The sequence below is a fragment of the Ambystoma mexicanum genome, chromosome 14 (genome assembly GCF_040938575.1).
Source record: "Ambystoma mexicanum isolate Mex_15411 chromosome 14, UKY_AmexF1_1, whole genome shotgun sequence".
NCBI classification, from domain to species: domain Eukaryota; kingdom Metazoa; phylum Chordata; class Amphibia; order Caudata; family Ambystomatidae; genus Ambystoma; species Ambystoma mexicanum.
In genome coordinates, this window is record NC_090940.1 from 663780512 (window position 1) to 663795512 (window position 15001).

Here is a 15001-nt window from a genome sequence, read left to right on the forward strand (position 1 = left end):
GGACATTGATGACGCCCTGTGGGCACTGATGTGCAGGAGAGTATCATACTCAACAATGTCTCTGCAATACAGGCACCTCGCTCTTAAGTTATTAGGTGGCATTACCCACCCACATCATTGGCCAAAATGTGTGGGCGGGTGCGACCCCCAATGTTGGAAGTGCCAACGGGAGCAAGGGGACTACTTTGATATGTAGTAGGGGTGCTCAAGGGTGCAAGCACAATGGAAACAGGTTTTAGCGTGGATCAAGGGGGTTGATAGAAGGCTATTCAGTGGCTCCTCCTTTTCGGAGTGGTGTTGGTGGAGGAATGATCGAGATAGAGGAGAGGATACTTGGGGAGGGAAAAGTTGAGGGGAGTTGTTCTTGTATTACTGAAAATGCTAATAAAGTTCAATTTGGAAAAAAAGAAAAGAATTGTCAGGTTTTCCACAAACTCTTGCTTATTTGTATTTGTATTTGTATTTGTTTATTTATAACGCGCAAACCAACAGGCCCGGGGGTATCAGGGCGCAATTTGTACAGAGTTGCAAGAAAACATACAGGCAAAGAGATTACATTACAAAATTTAAAACAATAACAGCATAATAACAGTCTTGCTAATTACATATATTACATAGGTTACAGTGCAACTAGGAATAACAGAGGATGTATCCTAGGGTGAACTGAAATAGTTAGCAGAGGTAGCGGGCCGGAAATGGTGTCAGGGGAAGCGGACCAGAGTAAGTAGGATAGAGAAGTCGAACATGTCTTCTCTATCCTACTATAACTGTTCATGAACATGCTGGTCAGAGAGCCAAGATTTGGTTTTAGTCTTGAAGATGTTGAAGGAGTCTTCGGCTCTGATAGTAGCAGGGAGGGTGTTCCAAAGTTTAGAGGCTAGGACAGGGAAGCTGGTACCTCCCGCTTTTTGATGCTTAAACCTAGGGATCGTTAGGCAGTGAGTCTGAGCAGTTCTTAGTGGTAGGGCAGTAGAGTGGCGCGATAGCCGACTGCAGAGATAGATCGGGGCCTTGTTGGCTAGGCATTTGTGCGTGAGGGCAAGAGTTTTTAGAAAGATTCTCTGCTTCACAGGTAGCCACATTAGGCTGGTTCTGGCTTCTGAAATGTGGTGGTTGCGAGGGATGTTCAAGGCCGCTCGAAAGGCATTATTCTGGGTAGTTTGGAGTTTGGACAGGTTCTCTTGGCTAGTGCCTAAGTAAAGAGCACTGCAGTAATCAATTTTTGCCATGATAAGTGTTCTGGCTAGTGTGACACTGTTGGGGGTGGTGAGAAACGGTCTGCAGGCTGAGATGAGTTTGCACGTCTAGGCAGAGGCAGACCTGACTGCATTTGTTTGTCTCGATAAGGATAGGGTGGAGTCCAGGTAGAAACTTAATGTTTTGGTGTCTTTCAAGACTCGTATGGTATTGCCGTCTATGGTGAATGACTGATAAGACGGCTCAAGTTTGCTCAGGCGTTGTGAGGTACCCAAGATAAGGAGCTCCGTCTTATCGTCGTTCAGACATAGCTGGTGCTGGGCCATCCAAGCTTGGATGACCAGGTAGACGTCATTGGGGGCCTTGGTGTTAGCCAGATAATCACCTGAGATGGGGATGAGTATCTGGGTGTCGTCCGCATAGTTGGTGTAAGAGACACCCAGATAATCAAGCACATCAAAGAGTGGTTTCGTAAAGATGTTGTAAAGTGTAGGTGACACGCAAGAGCCCTGAGGTACGCCGCAATGAATAGGGGAGGGATCCACGGCTGTGGATGGTGCAAAGACCCTCATGGATCTGTTGCTCAAGAAGGATTTGATCCAGGCCGCAGCGGACGGTGAGAAGTTGGCAGCCGAGTGGAGGTGCCTGCAAAGGATCTGGTGGTTAACCAAATCAAATGCGGCGGAAAGGTCGAGGAGTAATAGCATTGCTAGTTTACCCTTGTCCTTCAATACTTCGATCTGAGTTTTTAGGTCTAATAGAGCCGTTTCGGTCCCATGTCTGGGCTGAAATCCGGATTGACGCAGACCTAACAGATTGTTCGATTCAAGATAGTTTTGGATCTGCAGGTAAACTGCGCGGTCCAGTATCTTAAGCAGAAATGGTACTGTAGTTATAGGTCGGAAGTTCGTAGGTATACTTGGGTCTAGAGAAGGTTTTTTTAGTAGCGGGATCACCCACGCGCGTCCTTAAGGTTGTCCGGGACAATACCTGTTTTAAAGGAGGAGTTAATGAAGGCAGTAATGAATGGAGCTAAATCATGGGCAGAGTCCTTGATGATGGGAGCTGGGCACGGGTCACCTTGGCAGTTGGACGGTTTAATCCTCAGGATGATGTTTTCTACCTCAGTGATAGTGAGCGGTGAGAAGGTGAAAGGTTTAGTGTTAGGAGTGTTTGAATGGGTGGGCCTGGTAGGGGAGAGTGAGCGGTTGTCACTCTTCAGGCTGTCCTGCTTTTCTTTAATTTTGGATTGAAGCATAGAGATTTTGTTTAGTAAGGCTGCTTGAATGTTAGCACACCATTTGCTGTCTTTCGTGCATGTGTCTGGAGGGGAGACTGGGGTTTCGAGTTCTTTTAGGATTCTAAAGAGTTCCTTGGAGTTTGAATCAGCTTGAAGGATACGATTGTTAAGCGATTCTTTTTTAGCAGTGATGATGGCATCTTTATAAGTAAGGGAGGCGAGGAGGAAGCCATCTTTATGCTCATCAGACGGGTGGCTTTTCCAGCGATTTTCCGCACAGCGTTTAGCTTTGCAGAGGATTCGTAGCTGTGGAGTGAACCATGAGTTGAGATGTGCTCGTGGTTTGGCCTTCCTAGGTTTGATTGGTGCTATAGAGTCTATAGCCGTGAGCATAGTTTGGTTATAGGTGTCTGCTAGGGAGGTAGGATCAGAACATGAGTTAGTAGCCGCATTAAGGGAAGGGAGTAACAATGGGAGAAGTTGTTCCTTCGTTATATTTTTTTTTATTGCGAGTGGGGAGTGCTGGGGCTATTGGTGTCGGGGCTCGCGGGGTAGCTTCAATGTTAAACGTTATGATGTGATGGTCGGACCATAAGCATGGGGAGTTGTTGAGGACCTGGATGTTGCAGTTGGAGCCGGCTAACCAATCGATGGTCCTGCCTTTGATATCGGTCGGTTCTTGGATGTACAAGGTGAGGCCTAGGTCTATGAGCGCATTCTCCAGATCAGTTGCTACGGGATCTTTTAGGTCCCCACGACCTAAATTAAGGTCGCCCAAGATGATTGTTTGGGAGTTGTTTTTCGTTTTGTCAAGAAGGAAAGTGGAAATTTCACTGACAAAGGTAGGTGCCGGACCAGGGGGCCTGTAGATAAGGTGAAGGGTGGCCGTTTGGTTGGGTGTTAGTAATAATTTGATAGACAGCAGTTCAGCTGATTCAGGTTTGGAATCGGATACCACTCTTAGGTCAAGGGAATTTTTGTGGATGAAGGCCACGCCGCCACCTCTAGTTTGTGCAGAGGAGCGGTCACAGCGCGTGATGCCATAATCAGGCGGTAAGGCTAGGGATAGAGAGGGGCCAGATGCGGTGTGTAGCCAGGTTTCGGATATGGCAATGAAGTCAAGGTCAGCAGTGGTGATGAGGTCGGCTATGTCAAGAGCGTGTGCTGTGAGAGATCTAGCATTGATGAGGGCTCCCTTGAACACAGGCAGTTTGACCCCTGTGGTCTTGGTTTTGCATGTAGCGGTGGGCGAGGGTGGGCTGGGTGGAATATGTGGGGCTTGCTTGGTAGCGTTGGTGCGGGAATGACAAATGCGGAATCTAGTGCCTAGTCTCTTATTCCTGAGAATGAGGGGGCAAGGTTGGTTGGGAGTTGGTTTTGTGGCAAAGTGTTCCAACCAGAGAGCTGGGTCATTGAGGTATTGGTTAATCTGGTTGCTAGAGTAGTGAACGCCTACGGTAGTTGCTGAGGGGCTCGTTATAGGGGTCATAGTCATGGTAGGTGAAGCTGGGTAGTGTAGGTTAGGGTGGGCCAGATTATTAACCCCAAGGGTATAGGTAGTTGCCGTGGGTAGTTGAATGATTAGGGCAACGTGTGTGGCTAGAATGTAATGCAGTAGAAGGCGCACACTGACGTGCATGATGGTGGTGCTAGCTGCCTGAATGGGGTACCTATGAGCTTGTTGACAAGGGACAAGATTGAGTCTCATGAATGGGACAGGTGTGACAATGGCAATAAGTGCAGATGCTGTAGTATGACTAGAAACCTGGAAGAGGCATTGCAAAATGCAGCGCAGCTATGTTTGGGTGTCAGGCTCATTAAATACAATAGTGCAGAGTGCACCAGGCAGAGGTGTTGCAGTTTAATAAATCAATAAACTTTGTCTTCACACTGTCAGTCAATATTTCACTATAATTCCTCTGTTTTGAAAAAACTGTTGTCCCCTTTCTCTTTCACGAACAATGTTTTTGTCAAAATGGTTTTAGCACACTTCATCAAACACAGCAGTGGACTTTCCACTTTATTTTCACAACCACCTTACACCACAATGGAATAAGGGGTCAATCTAGCATGTGTGCATTCAAGGTTCAGGCCCACTGGGGGCAGGGACCGCCTGTGCGGGGACACACTTAGGGTGAGGCCTGTACCCTGCATGGCCAGGGAGGTACTAATGCACAGAGGGTATAGACACTCAGAGCTCGGTAGTCGTGTAGAGGTGTCAGCTCTAATGGCTACACACTCAGGATGAGGCCTGTACCCTGCATGGCCAGGGAGGTATGCACAGAGGGTGTATACACTCAGGGTTCAGACCTGTCGGTGGCAGGGGGAGTGCTGGGCTGTGTGGCTACACACTGAAGGTGACGCCTGGGGCCTGCACCCTGCAGTGCAAGGGCTGGGTAGCCATGCACAGAGGCGTCAGGTCTAATGGCTACACACTCAGGGTGAGGCCTGTACCTTGCATGGCCAGGGAGGTACTATGCACAGAGGGTATAGACACTCAGAGCTCGGTAGTCGTGCACAGAGGCGTGAGCTCTAATGGCTACACACACAGGGTGAGGTATGTACCCTGCATGGCTAGGGAGGTACTATGCACAGAGGGTATAGACACTCAGAGCTCGGTAGTCGTGCACAGAGGCGTCAGCTCTAATGGCTACACACTCCGGGTGAGGCCTGTACCCTGCATGGCCAGGGAGGTACTATGCACAGAGGGTATAGACACTCAGAGCTCGGTAGTCGTGCACAGAGGCGTCAGCTCTAATGGCTACACACACAGGGTGAGGTATGTACCCTGCATGGCTAGGGAGGTACTATGCACAGAGGGTATAGACACTCAGAGCTCGGTAGTCGTGCACAGAGGCGTCAGCTCTAATGGCTACACACTCAGGATGAGGCCTGTACCCTACATGGCCAGGGAGGTATGCACAGAGGGTGTATACACTCAGGGTTCAGACCTGTCGGTGGCAGGGGGAGTGCTGGGCTGTGTGGCTACACACTGAAGGTGACGCCTGGGGCCTGCACCCTGCAGTGCCAGGGCTGGGTAGCCATGCAGAGGCGTCAGCTCTAATGGCTACACACTCAGGGCGAGGCCTGTACCCTGCATGGCCAGGGAGGTACTATGCACAGAGGGTATAGACACTCAGAGCTCGGTAGTCATGCACAGGGGCGTCAGGTCTAATGGCTACACACTCAGGGCGAGGCCTGTACCCTGCATGGCCAGGGAGGTACTATGCACAGAGGGTATAGACACTCAGAGCTCGGTAGTCATGCACAGGGGCGTCAGGTCTAATGGCTACACACTCAGGGCGAGGCCTGTACCCTGCATGGCCAGGGAGGTACTATGCACAGAGGGTATAGACACTCAGAGCTCGGTAGTCGTGCACAGAGGCGTCAGCTCTAATGGCTACACACTCCGGGTGAGGCCTGTACCCTGCATGGCCAGGGAGGTACTATGCACAGAGGGTATAGACACTCAGAGCTCGGTAGTCGTGCACAGAGGCGTCAGCTCTAATGGCTACACACACAGGGTGAGGTATGTACCCTGCATGGCTAGGGAGGTACTATGCACAGAGGGTATAGACACTCAGAGCTCGGTAGTCGTGCACAGAGGCGTCAGCTCTAATGGCTACACACTCAGGATGAGGCCTGTACCCTACATGGCCAGGGAGGTATGCACAGAGGGTGTATACACTCAGGGTTCAGACCTGTCGGTGGCAGGGGGAGTGCTGGGCTGTGTGGCTACACACTGAAGGTGACGCCTGGGGCCTGCACCCTGCAGTGCCAGGGCTGGGTAGCCATGCAGAGGCGTCAGCTCTAATGGCTACACACTCAGGGCGAGACCTGTACCCTGCATGGCCAGGGAGGTACTATGCACAGAGGGTATAGACACTCAGAGCTCGGTAGTCATGCACAGGGGCGTCAGGTCTAATGGCTACACACTCAGGGCGAGGCCTGTACCCTGCATGGCCAGGGAGGTACTATGCACAGAGGGTATAGACACTCAGAGCTCGGTAGTCATGCACAGGGGCGTCAGGTCTAATGGCTACACACTCAGGGCGAGGCCTGTACCCTGCATGGCCAGGGAGGTACTATGCACAGAGGGTATAGACACTCAGAGCTCGGTAGTCATGCACAGGGGCGTCAGGTCTAATGGCTACACACTCAGGGCGAGGCCTGTACCCTGCATGGCCAGGGAGGTACTATGCACAGAGGGTATAGACACTCAGAGCTCGGTAGTCATGCACAGGGGCGTCAGGTCTAATGGCTACACACTCAGGGCGAGGCCTGTACCCTGCATGGCCAGGGAGGTACTATGCACAGAGGGTATAGACACTCAGAGCTCGGTAGTCGTGCACAGAGGCGTCAGCTCAAATGGCTACACACTCCGGGTGAGGCCTGTACCCTGCATGGCCAGGGAGGTACTATGCACAGAGGGTATAGACACTCAGAGCTCGGTAGTCGTGCACAGAGGCGTCAGCTCTAATGGCTACACACACAGGGTGAGGTATGTACCCTGCATGGCTAGGGAGGTACTATGCACAGAGGGTATAGACACTCAGAGCTCGGTAGTCGTGCACAGAGGCGTCAGCTCTAATGGCTACACACTCAGGATGAGGCCTGTACCCTACATGGCCAGGGAGGTATGCACAGAGGGTGTATACACTCAGGGTTCAGACCTGTCGGTGGCAGGGGGAGTGCTGGGCTGTGTGGCTACACACTGAAGGTGACGCCTGGGGCCTGCACCCTGCAGTGCCAGGGCTGGGTAGCCATGCAGAGGCGTCAGCTCTAATGGCTACACACTCAGGGCGAGACCTGTACCCTGCATGGCCAGGGAGGTACTATGCACAGAGGGTATAGACACTCAGAGCTCGGTAGTCATGCACAGGGGCGTCAGGTCTAATGGCTACACACTCAGGGCGAGGCCTGTACCCTGCATGGCCAGGGAGGTACTATGCACAGAGGGTATAGACACTCAGAGCTCGGTAGTCATGCACAGGGGCGTCAGGTCTAATGACTACACACTCAGGGCGAGGCCTGTACCCTGCATGGCCAGGGAGGTACTATGCTCAGAGGGTATAGACACTCAGAGCTCGGTAGTCGTGCACAGGGGCGTCAGGTCTAATGGCTACACACTCAGGGCGAGGCCTGTACCCTGCATGGCCAGGGAGGTACTATGCACAGAGGGTATAGACACTCAGAGCTCGGTAGTCGTGCACAGGGGCGTCAGGTCTAATGGCTACACACTCAGGGCGAGGCCTGTACCCTGCATGGCCAGGGAGGTACTATGCACAGAGGGTATAGACACTCAGAGCTCGGTAGTCGTGCACAGAGGCGTCAGCTCTAATGGCTACACACACAGGGTGAGTCCTGTAGGAAGGCACGCACAGCAGGCAGCCACTCGGGATCCAGGCCTGCTCGGGGCTCAGGCAGCCATCGTCCATGCTGGAGAAGGAAGGAGGGGCCCGGGGGGGGGGGGCTGCGTGCAGTCACTTCCTGGCTGCAGCCAATGGCTGGGGCGCTGCTGGCGCTGCTGGAGTGAGTGCGGTGCGGTGCGGGCTCAGGCCGGGCTGTCAATCAGAGCGCAGCGCCTTCTCTCCTCCGCTTTTCTGGGCCGTGCGGTGCAAGGAGGGGCGCCCGGGAGTGCAGCTCGGGTCCCCCACGCACCCCCGGTGTCCCGCGCTGCGGGGGGAGGCTGAGCCCTGGGCGGGGGGGGCGGGGGGCGGGGGGCGTGGGCGAGGGAGAGCTGCACTGTGTGCGCCGCTGCAGGCTGCTACTTACCGGCCGGCGGCGGCGGCAGTGGCTGGCGGGCGGGGGAGGGCGGCGCGTCCGGGCCTGGCGGGGGGGCGGCTGGCTGCAGCGGGGGCGCCCGGCTCCGGAGCTCCTGCTGGCAGCAGCGCCTGCGAGACAAAGGACTTCCGCAGCGCGCCGCGCCGCCTGCACAGCTCTAACCGCACAGACCGCCCCGCTCGCTCGCTCGCGCGGCCTGCAGCTGTGCCAACCAGGAGCAGGGCCTGGCCAGAGCTGCCCACACGGCGCGCGCTGCCAGGGCCCCGCAGGCCGGTGCACGCACTGCCTGCCAAGGCCCCTGCCTGCCGTGCATGCACTGCTAGAGCCTGCTGAAACTCCTGCCCGCAGGGCATGCACTGCATCGGCCTGCCAAGGCCCCTGCCTGCCGTGCATGCACTGCTAGAGCTTGCTGAAACTCCTGCCTGCAGTGCATGCACTGCATCGGACTGCCAAGGCCCCTGCCTTCAGTGCATGCACTGCTAGAGCTTGCTGAAACTCCTGCCCGCAGTGCATGCACTGCATCGGCCTGCCAAGGCCCCTGCCTGCCGTGCATGCACAGCCAGAGCTTGCTGAGACTCCTGCCTGCAGTGCATGCACTGCATCGGCCTGCCAAGGCCCCTGCATTCAGTGCATGCACTGCTAGAGCGTGCTGAGACTCCTGCCCGCAGGGCATGCACTGCATCGGCCTGCCAAGGCCCCTGCCTGCCGTGCATGCACTGCTAGAGCTTGCTGAAACTCCTGCCTGCAGTGCATGCACTGCATCGGACTGCCAAGGCCCCTGCCTTCAGTGCATGCACTGCTAGAGCTTGCTGAAACTCCTGCCCGCAGTGCATGCACTGCATCGGCCTGCCAAGGCCCCTGCCTGCCGTGCATGCACAGCCAGAGCTTGCTGAGACTCCTGCCTGCAGTGCATGCACTGCATCGGCCTGCCAAGGCCCCTGCATTCAGTGCATGCACTGCTAGAGCGTGCTGAGACTCCTGCCCGCAGGGCATGCACTGCATCGGCCTGCCAAGGCCCCTGCCTGCCGTGCATGCACTGCTAGAGCTTGCTGAAACTCCTGCCTGCAGTGCATGCACTGCATCGGCCTGCGAAGGCCCCTGCCTTCAGTGCATGCACTGCCAGATCTTGCTGAAACTCTTGCCTGCAGTGCATGCACTGCATCGGCCTGCCAAGGCCCCTGCCTTCCGTGCATGCACTGCTAGAGCTTGCTGAGACTCCTGCCCGCAGTGCATGCACTGCATCGGCCTGCCAAGGCCCCTGCGTTCAGTGCATGCACTGCTAGATCTTGCTGAAACTCTTGCCTGCAGTGCATGCACTGCATCGGCCTGCCAAGGCCCCTGCCTTCAGTGCATGCACTGCTAGAGCTTGCTGAGACTCCTGCCCGCAGTGCATGCACTGCATCGGCCTGCCAAGGCCCCTGCGTTCAGTGCATGCACTGCTAGATCTTGCTGAAACTCTTGCCTGCAGTGCATGCACTGCATCGGCCTGCCAAGGCCCCTGCCTTCAGTGCATGCACAGCCAGAGCTTGCTGAGACTCCTGCCCGCAGTGCATGCACTGCATCGGCCTTCCAAGGCCCCTGCGTTCAGTGCATGCACTGCTAGATCTTGCTGAAACTCTTGCCTGCAGTGCATGCACTGCATCGGCCTGCCAAGGCCCCTGCCTTCAGTGCATGCACAGCCAGAGCTTGCTGAGACTCCTGCCCGCAGGGCATGCACTGCATCGGCCTGCCAAGACCCCTGCGTTCAGTGCATGCACTGCTAGATCTTGCTGAAACTCTTGCCTGCAGTGCATGCACTGCATCGGCCTGCCAAGGCCCCTGCATTCAGTGCATGCACTGCTAGAGCGTGCTGAGACTCCTGCCCGCAGGGCATGCACTGCATCGGCCTGCCAAGGCCCCTGCCTGCCGTGCATGCACTGCTAGAGCTTGCTGAAACTCCTGCCTGCAGTGCATGCACTGCATCGGCCTGCGAAGGCCCCTGCCTTCAGTGCATGCACTGCCAGATCTTGCTGAAACTCTTGCCTGCAGTGCATGCACTGCATCGGCCTGCGAAGGCCCCTGCGTTCAGTGCATGCACTGCTAGATCTTGCTGAAACTCTTGCCTGCAGTGCATGCACTGCATCGGCCTGCCAAGGCCCCTGCCTTCAGTGCATGCACAGCCAGAGCTTGCTGAGACTCCTGCCCGCAGTGCATGCACTGCATCGGCCTTCCAAGGCCCCTGCGTTCAGTGCATGCACTGCTAGATCTTGCTGAAACTCTTGCCTGCAGTGCATGCACTGCATCGGCCTGCCAAGGCCCCTGCCTTCAGTGCATGCACAGCCAGAGCTTGCTGAGACTCCTGCCCGCAGGGCATGCACTGCATCGGCCTGCCAAGACCCCTGCGTTCAGTGCATGCACTGCTAGAGCGTGCTCAGACTCCTGCCCGCAGGGCATGCACTGCATCGGGCTTCCAAGACCCCTGCGTTCAGTGCATGCACTGCTAGAGCTTACCAAGACCCCTACGTTGGGTGCATGCACTGCTAGAGCGCGCTGAGACTCCTGCCTGCAGTGCATGAACTGCATCGGCCTGCCAAGGCCCCTGCGTTCAGTGCATGCACTGCTAGAGCTTGCTGAGACTCTTGCCCGCAGTGCATGCACTGCATCGGCCTGTGAAGGCCCCTGCGTTCAGTGCATGCACTGCTAGAGCTTGCTGAGACTCTTGCCTGCAGTGCATGCACTACTACTGCCTGCCAAGGCCCCTGCGTTCAGTGCACGCTCTGCAACTGTCAGCCAAGAACCCTCGCAGTCACTGCACGCTATGCCCTGTCGGCCATGGCCCCTGATTCACTGCACGAACTGCCACTGTTTGCTAAAACCCCTCACGCGTTGCACACTATGACACTGTTTGGCAAGTCCCCTTGTAGTCCGTGCATGCTAAACCACTGTCAGCCAAGGTGTCTGCACATTCAGGCCCAGAATGGCACGCAAATCCCAGTTTTTCACGCAAATAATTCCATGAATCACTGCAACAATCAGCCAAGATCCTTTCATTCGCTGCACGTGCTGCCACTGTTTACCAAAGCCCCACTGTTAGGCAATGCCCCTCACGGACACTGCACGCTATGCCAGCCAAGGACACTGCATTCCCTGACCTGCACTCTATGCCACTGTCTGCCATGGCTCTTGCAGTCACAATAACTACACAATCTGCCACAGTCTTGCAAGGCCCCTGCCGTCCCTGCACGCCATGCCCCTGTTTGCCAAACCCCTGCACTCTTTGCCACTATTTGCCAAGGGTGAGGCTCTCGCATTAACTCCACTCACTGTAACTACACCCTCTGTCCAGATCTTCCAATGCCCCTGCGTTCGCTGTACGCACTGACAATGTGTGCCAAGGCAACCCACAGTCCATGCACTCACCTTTTTTGGCACTGCCCCTCCCAGTCACTGCACGTGATGACACTATCTGCAAAGGGACTGTCACTGCATGCACACTAACCACCTTTTCTGCCAATGTCCATCACTGTCACTGCATGCAATGCAACTGTCTGCCAAGGTGCTGTCACCGCACACACATTAACTCCTCGCACTGTCTGCCAGGGCCCTCCCATGCACTGCTTGCCAAGGCCTCTGCATTTACTACACGCTTTACTGCATGTACTACTACTCTCTGCTGGGTATTTGTATGCACCGTATGGACTATCTGCCAAGGGCCACCCAAGGTCCCTGTCTGCCAAGTGCCTTCAGAGTCAGTGCATGCTATCTATTTCTGTAAGGGCCTTTTCACAGTCGGTGCATGCACTTCCCAGCTGTCCCATGACATTGCATAAAATACACAGCTGCACGGATTCACAGCCTTTATGCACACACTGCAAAAGCCCTCTGACCCAGTGACCACTAACAAATGTGGCAATTATATGATATGGCATTATAACATGCCTGTACACAAGTCTTTCTAGGCGCGACAAGACAAGGAGGGGGAAACGGGGAGGACAAAACAATGATGGCCTTGTGTCATTCAGATCGCACAGGGAAGGGAAGGGGAGAAGTGCAAAAGGGGGGGATGGAGAAGTGCAGGTAATCAAAAGTGCAGCCAGCTGGTGGCTCAGTGCAGGCAACTGGCTCATAAGGGCAGGGAGAGGGGACAATAGGGTTACAGCTAAAGACCACAAGTGATTGGGGAGCCAAGAGGCATTGCGAGGTGCAACAGGACAGGCAGGGACCTGTTCCCAAGTTCAGAGGGTGACCAGTGCATGGAACAGACTGGTCATCAGCAGGGGAGAAGAAGAGAGAAAGCGGAAGCGAAGAGGAAGGTCTTGAGTTGCTTCCGGAACCGGAGATAGTTCTGCTCAAGTTGGAGAGAGGTAGGGAGGCTGTTCCAGAGGGAGGCCCCAGCCGAAGAAAGAGATCTGCCCACAACACTCTGCTTGGAAAAGCGACTGACCCTCAGAGAGTTGGTGGTGGATGAGCGAAGAGCTTGAGAAGGGAGATAATTAGATAGAGTTGGAGCTAGTGCGGTCGCAGGCCCCAGAAAGCCTTGTGGACAAGGCAGAGGGTCTTGAACTTGATCCTTGCCACCACTGGGAGACAATTAAGAGATTTCAGAGCTGGAAAAGATTCAAGCTCTGGGCTTGAGGCCAAGGACAAGTCATGCAGTCCTGTTCTGGATAAGTTGTAGAGGACAGAGTAGAGGCAGGAAGATTTAGAAAGAGGCTGTTGCAGTAGTCCAGGCTAGAGAGGACCAGAGCTCTGGAGACAGTGAGCTTCTGGGGGAAAGTGAGGAAAGGAAGAATACCTCTGAGGAGGGGCAGCTGATAGTTTGACTTAGAGACGTCAGAGATGTGAGGAGAGAAGGAATGGGTGGAGTCGAAGAGGACCCCAAGGTTCTTAGCCTCATATGTAGGAGCAGGAAGAGGACCCAGAGTGGGTGGCTATAGAGAGGGAGCTGGTGTTTCTGATGAGGAGGATCTCCCCACTCCTGAATTGCAGACAGTCAGGAATGAGAAGAAGTAGAGGCGGCCGAGGGGAGCCTGAAAGAGAACTGGGTATCATCCACATAACAAAGAAGTTGGATCAGTGATGCAGGGGGCAAGAGGTGCCAGGTATTGGTTGAACAGCCAGGGAGAGAGGTTAGACCCCCTGGGATACACTGCAGGTAGAGGAGGACCCCAGTTAGACCTGAGAGGGTCAATCAGTGAGAAAAGAGGTCAACCAGGCCAGGGACTGATTAGTGATACCCAGGTTGGGGAACACCACAGGTAGAGAGAGAGATAGTAGAGAGGAAGGACCCCAGTTAGACCTGAGAGGGTCTATCCGTGAGAAAAGAGGTCAAGAAGCCAGAGCCTGATTAGTGATACCCAGGTTATCACGGTGGCACTTGAGCAGGATGGCATGGTTACCGTGTCGAAAGCAGAAGAAAGATCGAGGCGAATGAGGACAGAAGGATGGTTAGAGTCAAGGTTGGAGAGCAGGTCTTCACGAATGTTCAGGAGAGTAGTTCCCATGCTTCCGACCGCTCTGAAGCCAGACTGATGATCATGGAGACAACCAACAGATTCAGCGTGAATGCTAAGCTGGGATATGGCCAGCTTTTCCAAGAGTTTGCCCAGGAAAGGAGTGATAGAGATCAGGCGATAGTTAGCCAGAGAGGAAGGATTGGCAGAGGGCCTCTTTAAAAGGGGGTGTACAAGGGAGTGCTTCAAGGGGCAGGGGAAGGTTCCAGTGGCAAAAGAGTGATTGCAGAAATCGGCAAGGGCTGGAGCAAGGGTGTCGATGTGATCCTTGATGGTTATGGGGTAACTGGAAAGAACCTGTTTTGACGAGACTTTCATAGATCAAACTTGTCTAGAAACATTGTCAGGGGTGAAAAGGAAAGGAAGAGAAGGGAGGAGGAGAGGCGGCAACAAGAAGGCCAGGAGTGGAGGAAGAGGAAGAGAGGGTGGACAGGACGTCTTGAGTTTTAGTGATGAAATGAGAAGCCAAGGCCATACAGAGGGCCTGGGAGGGAACAGGAGCGTAAGAGACTGCAGCAGGATTGGCCATCTGCTTGCAGATTTTGAAGAGTTAGGCAGAGTTGTTAGATGCCGCAGAGACGCAGGCTTGAATGTGAGCTCTCTTCTTGGCGACGACATAGTCTGTACTGTCTTTGGAGCAGGCGGCAAGCCAGTTTGTCAGAGGGTACACCTGTTGCCATCCGCTTCCTCTCCGCCACCCTAAACTTGTGTTTAAGGGTGACGAGGTTGGAGTTGTACCGGGAGTTGCACTTGGATTTGGGCTTCAAGCAGAACCTCATGACAAGGGCAAGTACATCAGGAGTGTCAGAGATAGAAAGATGAAGACTGGAAAGGGCTGTATCAGGGTGAGAGTCCGCCAAAGGTGCAGAAGGAGAGAAAGTAGCAGCAAAAGGCTCTACTGACGCACGCTTCATGGGTCGAATGACCGAGAAGGTAGGTGACAGTGCTGGAGACGGCTTGGCCTAAGGGGTAGAGAGATGGGAGAAAAGGAGAAAGTGATCACTCCAGGTGAGAGGGTTGCAGGGGGAGGCCTGAGGAGATCAGAACATCTAGGGTGTGCCCTGCAGCGCGAGTCGGGTCAGACGGAAGAATAGAGAGAGAGACGGAGTCGCAGAAGGACAAGAAACATCCAAGTAGATGTTAAGGTCTCAGAGGAGGAGAAGTTGAGAGGTAGAGGCGAGGAGGGGGGGGAGAGATCCACCCACTCGAAAGGAAAGGAGGCTACCTGGCCTGGCGGCTGGTAGATAGTGGCCACAGTGAGAGAAAGGAGAGAGAGAGAGAGAGAGAG

At 54.5% G+C, this 15001-nt stretch overlaps 1 protein-coding gene across 1 annotated transcript in view; it reads right to left on the reverse strand.

Moving 5' to 3' along the window:
* Window positions 1-8403, reverse strand: part of ZBTB1 (zinc finger and BTB domain containing 1) — a 57435-nt gene extending 49032 nt beyond the window's left edge. Inside the window, exon 1 of the mRNA XM_069638214.1 lies at window positions 8213-8403. The gene's annotated coding sequence lies outside the window, so the exon portion shown is untranslated. The remainder of the gene's footprint in view (window positions 1-8212) is intronic.
* Between the last annotated feature and the right edge of the window lie 6598 nt (window positions 8404-15001).